The following is an 11286-nucleotide window of genomic DNA, read 5'->3' on the forward strand; positions in this document are numbered from 1 at the left end:
ATCCTTATTTGATAAATACAAAAACTGAGATTTTAAAAGAGATTCTGTAGTTTACCTAATCCAGCAAAATCTAATTTCAAAATCCATGCTGTTGACCTCTATTCTATATTGGCCCTCAACACACACACACTCCTTTAGGAAAAACAACCAGATAGGTATTCACTAATATGTTTGCGGGTGAATGTTTTTCTTTGTGTTTGTCCATGTCCTAGGTTCTGTGAGTTGAATGTGTATTACTTACATCTTTAAAAAAAAAAAAAAAAAAAAACGTAACTGATTATACATATTTGTGTGGTACAGAGTTGACTATCAGTATTTGTACACAATATGTGATGATCAAATCAGGATAGTTGGCATATTCATCGCTACAAAATGCACTCATTCTTTGTGTATATTAACCAATTTCTCCCTAGTCCTCCCTCCCCCTACCCTTGTCCCTCCTCTAATAACCATTGTTCTGTTGTCTCCTTCTGAAAGTTTAACATATTGTTGTATTTATTGTTTCTCTCTTTATCATCTTTATTTTTTAATCCATAAAAATATTTTTAAGCGGAGCCCTTCAGTATTAGCCCATTTCTGTTACTCATAACAAAATACCTTGAACTGGGTAATTTGTAAGAAAATGAAAATTTATTGCTTCGATTTCTGAGCCTGGGAAGTCCAAAGTCCAGGGAACACATCTGGGAGGGTCTTCTTTGGTGGTGGCTTCACAGCAATGCAGAGGTCTCACATGGCCAAAAATGGTGGAGCAGAGAAAGACAGAGAGAGAGCTCCTCATACACACTCCTTTTAAAGCCCTCAGAATCATACCCATCACCACTATTAAACCATCACTTAATCACCTCTTCAAGGCCCCACCTTTCAATTACCATAATAGGATTTCCCACCCTCTAAACACTGTCACAGTGGGGACCAAGTTTCCAATACCTAGTATTTTGGAAGACACAATCTAAGCTTCAATGAGTTTGGGGGAGATGTTCAATCCATAGCACCTTCCTTCTTAAAAATCCTCAAAATATTAATGTGAGGTTTTGCCTCAATTAAGTAAAAGAAAAAGTCCCTTCTGGAAGCATTTTTGATTCATGCACATGAAAGTATGTTCCCTAAGAATAGAAAGGCCTGTGAGATAGACAATGTGACTATTAACATGGAAGAACATCAGTAAAACCCTCACATGGGATTGGAGACTTCTTAACATTACAATACAGAGATGGGATTAACAGAGAGTGTGATGATTTGCAAAAATGGCCACAAACTTTTCTACCCAAGTATCCACATTCCTTTGCAATGAGACTTTGCAACTCTTCCCATCAAGAAGTGGAGTCTATTTCTTCATCTCCTTGAATCTGGTCTTGACTATGGACCTTGATGTGCCAAATAAGACATTGACAAATGTGACACTAGCAGAGTCCTGAGAAGCACTTGTTTCCTGGGGCTTGCCTTCGTGCTGTTCTTAAAAGCATAAGAGAAACACGTAATGAACCCATGGTAGCCTGCTAGAAGATTAGTTCTCTGGCTCACAGACTGCCAACCACCACACATGTGAATGAGGTCACCAGTGAACCGAAGTTGCATGAGATAGCTGGCTCAGACCAGAAGAACTGCCCAGCTGACCCAAAGAATTGTGAGCCACTCGGTTTGGAGTGGTTTATTAAATAACAAAAGCTAACTGATACAAACTGATTATTACCTATTCTTAAGCAAAATATGCTAAGGTATGCATATATGTCACTTCCAAGAACTGCATATCTGCATTAAAGGAGAACAATAGAATCTGAAAGATCTTTCTTAAAATTCCTTTCTTCTTTTAGAAATCATGTTTGCTTGTTTTTTAAGTTACTGCAAAAGAATAGGGGAAACCTGCCACGTTAGTTCAAACTAGGAATCATCATGATTAGATGTGACTATGTGCCCACAATTTTGGCCCCAAATAATATACATAAAATGGGACAGACTACCACCTTCCTTGGCTGACTTGGTCCCTCAGTAGTTCCCTGTAAGAGCTCAGCAGTAGGCTATAGGCAAAGCCCCTGGGTCACCTGGCCCCTAATCACCAAAGGAGCAATTCTACCTTCAGGGGCTTAGGACCATTAGGACGACAAAAGACACTGCTTTTGACAGAGAGTTTAAAGTAGTGGCAGTAATATTTGGTTATCACTTGGAATTGCATTTAACAGAAAAATCAAGGATTCTCTTGACACTTGGTATCCTAAAATATCCATTTCAAGGCAAACAAGAAGACTTCCAAAGAGAAAAAGCAACTCCAGGCTCAGCAGAACCTAGGACAAGTGGCCTTAGGAGGGAGCACAGAAGTGATCACATATCGGATGTTTTAAGGATGCCTGAACTTTCTGCCCACCATTGTTGCCAGGGGAGTTATGGAACCTGATCACAGACCACCTCACCAACAGGTAACAGGAAGGGAAGGACCACAGAAAAAGAAATGAAAGCCAACCAAAATACTTGTTACATCTCCATTTTACTTTGAACCAGTACTGATCCAGATAAATAAGATGTTAGAAGAACAGATTTGCTGTGAAAAATAAAAGATTAGGAAACCACTCATTATGCAGATAGCTGCAAAGCTCCTAGTATGACAACCAATGACCATTATCCAGGCTTATTTCTCTTCTCTCTCAAGGAGAAGTCAATAAGACTTTTCCATAATTCGAATGCCATGGAAGTCAATTTCATCTTCATACTATTTTCTGTTTATATTGCAATAGGGAACTGAGCATGGCCACTGGATGAAGATAACTTATTTCTATTTCTTCTTCAGTGTCATTCCTTCTGAGGATGTTTCTGACCTATGTAATATTTTATGTGGGTAAACATAGGGTTTTTAAAGTTATAAATTGAATAAATTATGGGAAATATATGCAGTACAGTTGAAACAGGATAGCCTTTATGGATTACATTATTCAGATCTTCTTGACCCTTGAGCTTCCCTATAGTCACACAGTGGACCTTGTCATCTCCTGAAACAATTGTCACTAATTTAGACCACAACTTCTTCATCTTCTGATCTCATCAGAATCTCCAGTCGATTGGCCCTTTCGCCTTTTCCCAGCCCATCAGCCCATTCCTGGCTTCCTGCTCACCCTATGCAATTCACATTCCAAGCACTGTTGCTTTCAATTCCTCACATTTCCCTGACCTAACTCCAGTACTGGATACACTCAACCATCCATCTTCTCCACTCATGAACCTGAGCTTCTGAACATACTTGAGAAAATTCCCACAAGATTTCTCCAGTCAACTTGCTGTCCTACCCTGAGCTATCACTACTTAAACCTTGAACATCTTCCCACTCTCTTCAAATGTTCAATCTCCCCCTTAATTGTTGGGCTGCAACCGCTCCACTTGCTATAGCAATTGCTAGGGTGAAAGGAGGCCACACCAAATGGCGGCTGTTTAAGTTCCCCACCCGCATGGTCCACACAAGATGGCGCCTAGAGGAAGAAAAGGGGGAGTGTCACTTTTAGTTCCGCAAAAAGTTTTATTGGTAGTTGCGCTTTTCTGCGCTAGTGATCAGTGCATGATCAGTAGGCTAAGCATAAGAAAGTAAGGCGCATGCACATGTGACCTTTCCAGTGATTGGCTCTCAGTGTGGAAATCCCCGCTTGCTTAGATATAAATACAAGTACTTAAAAGACAATAAACAGAACTGCTTGATGGAACCCCCACGGTGTCTGAGTGTGCCTTTGTGGGCTGAATAGGTGGGCGGTGCACTCACCCACCTTCAGGGATCCTTCTTCGGCTTATGCTGCAGAGGGCAACTTATCTGGTCCTGCCTGGGGGAGATAGGGAGTCTGCCGGGGATCACTCGGTGGCCACAGCCAGGGAAATCCGGAGCCCAGGCCTGGCTGACAAAGAGAGCACCCTGACACTTAATTTCCTCACTCCCAGCAGATAATCTCACTTCCTGCCACAGAGAAAAGACATTATCAGATGGAAACTCCCTCAACTTTCCTTTCCTCCTTTCCTCCTGTTATTATTAGGAGGACCCTCTCCTCCTGTCTAAAAACTCTCCCTCCTACCTGTGTTTTGCATCCCATCCCTCATCATCTTAGGGCCTTCTAACTAGTAGTTCACAGCCCACCCTCTAGCCAATGCTACTCCCCATCTGTCTCCTCTCTACTGCCTCCTTGAGGTCAGCATTTAAATATGTCCAAGGTTCTCTATGCTATGATTAGTTTTATGTGTCAACTTGATTGGGCTAAGGGATGCCCAGATAGCTGATAAAACATCATTTCTGGGAGGGTCTGTGAGGATGTTTTGGGAAGAGCTTAGCATTCGAATTGGGAGACAGTAAAGAAGATCTTCCCTCACCAATGTAAATAAGCATCATCCAATCCTTTGACGGCCCAAATAGAACAAAAAGGCAGAGGAAGGGTGAATTTTCTCACTCCCTCTCTCTTTGCTTGAGCTGGGATATCCATCTTCTCCTGCTCTCATACATTAGTGCTTCTGACTCTCAGACCATCAGATTCAGACTAGGACTTATACTATTGACTTCCCTGCTCCTCGGGCTTCAGGTTTGGACTGGAACTACACTACCAGCTTTCCTGGGTCTCCAGCTTGGAGATGGAAGATATGGAGACTTATTCTCCATAATTGCATGAGCCGGTACCTCATAATAAATCTCTTTCTATATATCTATATCTAGATATAGATATATATCCTATTGGTTTTGTTTCTTTGGAGAACCCTGAATAATACACCTGCCATTTTATAAAAAAAAAAAAAAATTCTTCTATCTCCACTCCCGTCCCACTAAGGTCAACAATGATCACCATGTTATAAAATCCAGTTGAAATGGGGACACAGAAAAATCTCCAGAAAGAGCTTAAACTGATTAGCTTGTCATAATTGCCCATTTTCTCTTAGGAAAAACTGTAAAACATAGAAATTATAGAAACTGTCACCTCATCACAAAAATCTAACCAAAAACAGCTTGCAGTCACATTTATGGGGATTAACAGCAAGAATTTAGCAAAGTTGTGTTAAAAATAGATGATAAGGAAACTTCATAATACATAAACTTGCTAAAGAAAGCCACAAAAGAGACTTGTACTTGCTGTAATCTTTTTCTTTAATGATTTTCACATGGCAAAAACAATGCATGCTTCTTTAATAACTAAAACAAAACAAAGGTAAACAAAGAAAACAATCATCCATACATAGTACTGTAAGACCCATGCACCATGCACAAATTCCACAGACCGGGATGGCTCACTTCTCAAAGACCATGAGATAGAGACCGATGCAATCAAGCAGGAGGAACTTTATTCCAGCATGCTGGGGTCACTTAGTCTCCTGGACAGAAGTGACCCCAAGCTTACAATATAAGCATCTTTTATACAGTTTTTCTGAACAGATCTTTGTGACAGGATGAGTTGTTGGTTATCTGTGGTGCCTTTAGATTTACAGGTGGGCTTTAGCAGGCTGGTACCCCGATAAGGAACAGCACGTTTCTCAATCGTTTATCTTCCCCGGGGTCTGGCCAGGTGGCCTTTAAATAAGGAACTAGTCAGTTCCTGAAACCAGGTGGAGGTCATTCCCTTCCTTGGAATGTTTAGTGTGCTCAGGCCTGACCTTTTTATGGTCCCTTAGAAGCTGCTTTACTTAAGCATTTGTGACAAAACTGCATACATTAAAGTTATATTTTTCTACAATTCCCCTACAATTTCCTACAATTCCCCTATAGTACCCCACCCCCACCCTCTGATTCCTAATGAAACCAGTATTGAGACATCTTCCTCCTAGTCACATAACATACACAAGCATATAAATACATATATAGAGGTCTGGCTTGATTGGTTAGCTTGTTTTGTTTTGTTTTTTCTTAAATATATTTAAATTTATTATATTGAATTTTTATAGTTTTAGATTCACAAAGAAATTAAGCAGAAAATACAGAAAGTTTTCATTTATCCTCTTCTCTCTCTCTCTCTCACACACACACACACATAACTTCCCCCACTATTAACATCCTGCATCACAGTGGTGTATTTGTTACAATCAATGAAACTACATTGACACACCATCATCACCCAATGTCCATAGTTTACATCTGGGTTTATCCTTGGTGTTATACATTCTATGGGTTTTGACAAACGTATAATGAGTTGCACCCACCATTATAGTATCATAAAGAATAATTTCACTGCCCTAAAAATCGTCTGTGCTCTGCCTAGTCATCCCTCCCTCCCTCCAAAACCCTGGAAACCACTGACCTTTTTACTACCTCTGTAGTTTTGCCTTTTCCAGAATGTCATATAGTTGGAATCATACAGTATGTAGCACTTTCAGACTGGCTTCTTTAACTAACTAGTATGCCTTTAAGGTTCATTCCTCCTTGTCTTTCCACAGCCTTAATAGCTCATTTTTTTAGCACACAATAATATTCCATCATCTGAATGTGCCACAGTTTATTTATTGATTCACCTACTTAAGGACATCTTGATTGTTTCTAAGTTTTGACAAATATGGATAAAGCTGCTATAAATAACCATGTTCAGGCTTTTGTGTGGACCTAAGTTTCCAAATCATTTGAGTAAATAACAAGAAAAACAATTGCTGTGCCATATAATGAGAATACTTTTAGTTTTGTAAGAAACTCCCAGCTGTCTTGAAAAGTGGCTGTAGGATTTTGCATTTCCACCAATAATGAATAAGAGCTCCTATTGCTCCAGGTTAGTTTGATTTTATGGAAATAAAACAATTCTACACACATTACTCTGCATCTTCCCTTCTTAACATAAATCATGGACATCCCATAAGCAAAGGATAAAAACCACATTCTTTTGTCCTAATATTTTTGTGCATATATATACATATATTATAATTTTACATAAATAGGATAGTATTATATTATTATTTTCAAATTCTGGCTCCTCCATTTTATGATGAATGAATTAAAACCTCAATGCCTCAGTTTTCTCATCTGGAAAATGAAGATAATTTAGTGAAGGTTTATTGAGTTAAGATATATAATGTGTTTTATCAGACATACTAAACACTAAGGTTATTATTGTAAAGAAATAGTTGATAAAGATATTGAAATGGACCACAGACATTCCCGAGTGTCTGTCTAGCACACGATTACAAGTTATATCAGCCTTTCATTGTCTTGAGCTATTTTACAACTCTGTAAATTTTAGAAAAATGCGAAATAATGTAAATTATTCTTGTCCATAACAATGCAAATTAATTGTGTCTAGTGAAATATAATGGATAGACCTGTTTTGCATCTATTTTTAAATTCAGTTCAGCATTCCTTATTTGCCTATGTAATGTGCGGTTCTTTAAAATCCCCTTTGAACCAATCGTAACATCTTACTTGTTCCCTCATTAACTAATGAGTTAAATAAAAATCCTTGACATATGTTCATTTTATATTTGCATGAGTCATGATTTCTTATTTTTAAAAAATATCTTTCAACACTATTATTATAGTGTTTTTCCAAGAAAAAATATTGCAAGTCAAATTGTTATGCCCAGACACTTCTTTATATATATATATATGTGAAAATAACACAAAGATACTCTTAAACATGCAAATGTGCAAAAAATATATAAAATATATAACACACATACCTTCATTGTTAAAAGTGCTCAAAAGAATCAACATACTGAAACATAAATCAACATTAAGAACTCTGCAACAGCAAAGAACTGACGTCAATCACTGAAATCCCTTAAATATGAAACCCATAAATTATTATAGCTATAGGTTGCAAATACAAAAAAAAGAATGTTGTGAAAATAACATTTTTTAAAAAATAAATATAACTACAATAATTGGGAGGCAATTCTGGGAAGACCTGACCAGTCACATGTCTCTGACACCCTCCCATGCCCAATTCCCTTCCTTAAGTAGACAAGAAAATCCTATTTCATAATACCTTTGGAATATAAAAAAGTTTTCCCTACATGCCTGAAAAACTTTCTGCAAAAATGATACCATTGAGAAGAGGATGGACAGTCTACCTGCTTTGTTCCCTACCAATACTCACGAACTGAGAATTTTCCCTCTGGCAGCTCCTTTCTGCAGACATGGCCAGAAACAGACCTTCCCATGGGGCCACAGCAATTATCTGTCTGAAGTAAGAGGACCTAACAGGATCTAGCTAAACTCTTATCTGTGTATACCTTTCTGAATTGCCTGTTTTTGTAAGCATAAGAACGCTATAAAATTATAAGGAATATCTACTATTTTTACCCAAAGTGTTTGGCACAGAGAGGGTCTATATAAAGTGTATTTAACTGTGTAAAAGTTACAAAACGACTTAACATGATTCTAACTCATCAATGTCTGCACACATACAAACTCATACACAAGCCACATCATTTATGCCAAGAATATGTCTTAAATGAAAGGTAAATAGCTACAAGGTCTTTGGTTACTATCTTGATTAAATGAAGTAATTAGTGTAACATTGACTTATTAGGCCTGCTATGGGAAAGCAAGCTAAGAAACTACAAGAAATTCACATCACATATGCCAATTTTTTCCACTTAAACAAAAATATATAGTACGTGTAAACATGTAATTCCTGAAATAAATTGATAAATATAATTCTGCTTTATATTTATATTTCTAAGAAACCTCAAGGAATCCATACCATTTCTACCCAGAATGTTGGCTTCTCAGAAAGATAGGTCTTTCCCCCAAAAGGATCAAACACCACTTTTTATGAAAAATCAGCAAAATGCTAACCAAATATTAAGACCTCTAGAAAGTTTACATCCCTCTAGCCCTCTAGATCTGTAAAGGGCCAGACAGTAAATATTTTTAGCTTTGCGGACCATATGTTCTCTGTCACAACTACTCACAATTGTGCAAAAGATTGACAGTATGTCAACAAATGGCCATAGCTGTGATCCAATTAAATTTTATTTACAAAAACAAGCAGAGAGCCAGATTTGGCTCCTATGGCTATAGTTTATTGTCTAGACCTTTCCTCTAGAACTCACAGTTCAGGCCAAACAAAGCAGGAGGAGAGGAGCAGTAAATATTCCCCATGTGTACTCATTTTCCCGTGTGAATCAGAGCTCAGGGTTCTTGAGCTCTCCCTAAAACCATTTTTTAAATAGTGCACTAGCTCCTCAGGCAAGCAAAGAGAATCTCTCCTTTGTTTTGCTTGTTAGTATTCCAGACTGTTCCTCTGAGTCAGTAAAGAAGTAAAAATACAGAAGACATTTTTTTTTTTAATTTTATTTTGTCGATATACATTGTGGCTGATTATTGCTCCCCATCACCAAAACCACCCTCCCTCCTCCCTCCCCCCTCCCCCCCACCAATGTCCCCTCTGTTTGCTTGTCGTATCAACTTCAAGTAATTGTGGTTGTTATATCTTACAGAAGACATTTTTACAGAAATCTTCAGTAGTATGTGTCTCAATCTCGCTCACTCCAAAGGGATCCTCTTCTGGCTCAAAGGCACTTCAACCTGATGCACCACTTCCTTCTCAAAGGAAATCAAATACCAGAGTGTCTTAGCCTGCCATCTTGTGGCAAATTAGAGTATGGACAGGCGAACCATTGGACCCTGGAACAAGCTGGAATGCCTGCTTTGTCAGCACCACGCTCAGCCAGTGAGCAAACCGGCCATCCCTATATAGGATCCGAACCCGTGGCCTTGGTGTTATCAGCACCGCACTCTACCGAGTGAGCCACGGGCCGGCCTTGGAATGCCTGCTTTGTAACAGGCACTTTATAATGTGCGTTAGACACAGGGGCTCTATAGGGAGCCAAAAAAGCCAGAGTCCCCTGCCCACAAGGAACTTACAATCTGTAGGAGAGGAAATAGATATTAATCAAAAAAAATTACACAAACATGTAAAATTACAACCATGAAAAATGGTCTAAGGAAGTTGTACATCATGCTATGAAAGTGAACAACAAACATTTGATCTGGGCATGGAAGGTGGAGAGGCTTCCCTGTGGATCAGATGATCAAGCTGAGGCCTGAGGTGATAGGGACTTACCAGGTGAAAAGGTGAGAGAAGATGATTCCATAGAGAGAAACAGCATCTGTCTGTAAAAACCCTGAGGTAGAAGGAAAGCGAGGGGGACTCTGGTACAAGGCCAGGAGGTGAGGAGGGGCCAGATGGTGAAGGGCCCAGAAACAATGAAAATGAGGGGGGGGGGTTATCCTATAAGGAGAATGAAACCTTAAAATGGTTTTAAGCAAGGAGGAGTGACAGAATCAGATCTACATTTCAAAAAAGATCACACTGTTTATCAGTCAGGGCCCAATCAGGAGACAGAAACTATGTGACAATTTGAACAGGGAAAATTCAAGATCAAGAATTATTAGCTAGGGGGAGTTTGAGTCAAGATGGCGGAATAGATGGTCCCCAGCATCACTCTCTCCCACAAATCAACGAATTTACAACTATAAAAATGTAACATCAGCCAAGCTGGGGCTGCTGGAGCTCAGGTGAAGAGGAGGAGAGACCGATGGAACTCATGAAGGCAGCAGAAACCACGAAGAGAGAAAGAAAAAACTGCTCTCAGCGTTTTGGCCCACGGCCGCTTTAATGTTGGAGTACATGGAGCAGGAGCCAGCAGAAGCCACAGCTGTGCCCTTTAGATGGAGTTACTTGGAAGCGGAAGGGGAGAAGAGGACTTTGGTGGCCCCCAGGACAGCAAGACCACTAATAGAGTTCCCATGGAACCACACAGGAGCAAGGAGCCAGAAGAGCTGAAAAAGGGGAGCCATTCAAAGGCCGGTGAGTCAACGCAGGGGACCAGCACAGGGCCCACCCCAGGGGAAGTGTTTGGAGCACAGGCGGTGGGGGAGACAGGCCCACTGGGAGAACACTGGGACACAGCAAGGACAGCCAACCCACGCCCCCAATCAGCACAAGACCACTCAGAGGAGACTGGTCAGGAATGCAGAATTGCACAGGGTACAGTTTAAAGAAAAAACTCAGGCCCAGATCAGAGTTTCTACACAACCCAGGTGCACCAAGCATCAAAGCCAGAAGTACCTATAAAGTCAGCCATTAAACCCTGATCTGCACAAAAAGCCTTCCCTAGGGAAACAGCAGCAAAGCAGCAATTTAGGTCAACCACATGGCTCAAGTACTGGTTCCCACAGGAAGTTCCCCCGTGTTAGAAGTAATCAAAGGACAAAAAATTAGTTCTGGCCCAGGCACACCACCAACGCCTTGGGTCCCACCAGGGGACATGAGACATGAAGCCGGGGGCAGGACCCCCACCCACAACCCCTCACACTGCCAGCACCTTGGGGCCCCACCCAGGAACCCAAGG

The sequence above is a fragment of the Cynocephalus volans genome, chromosome 17 (assembly GCF_027409185.1).
Source record: "Cynocephalus volans isolate mCynVol1 chromosome 17, mCynVol1.pri, whole genome shotgun sequence".
NCBI classification, from domain to species: domain Eukaryota; kingdom Metazoa; phylum Chordata; class Mammalia; order Dermoptera; family Cynocephalidae; genus Cynocephalus; species Cynocephalus volans.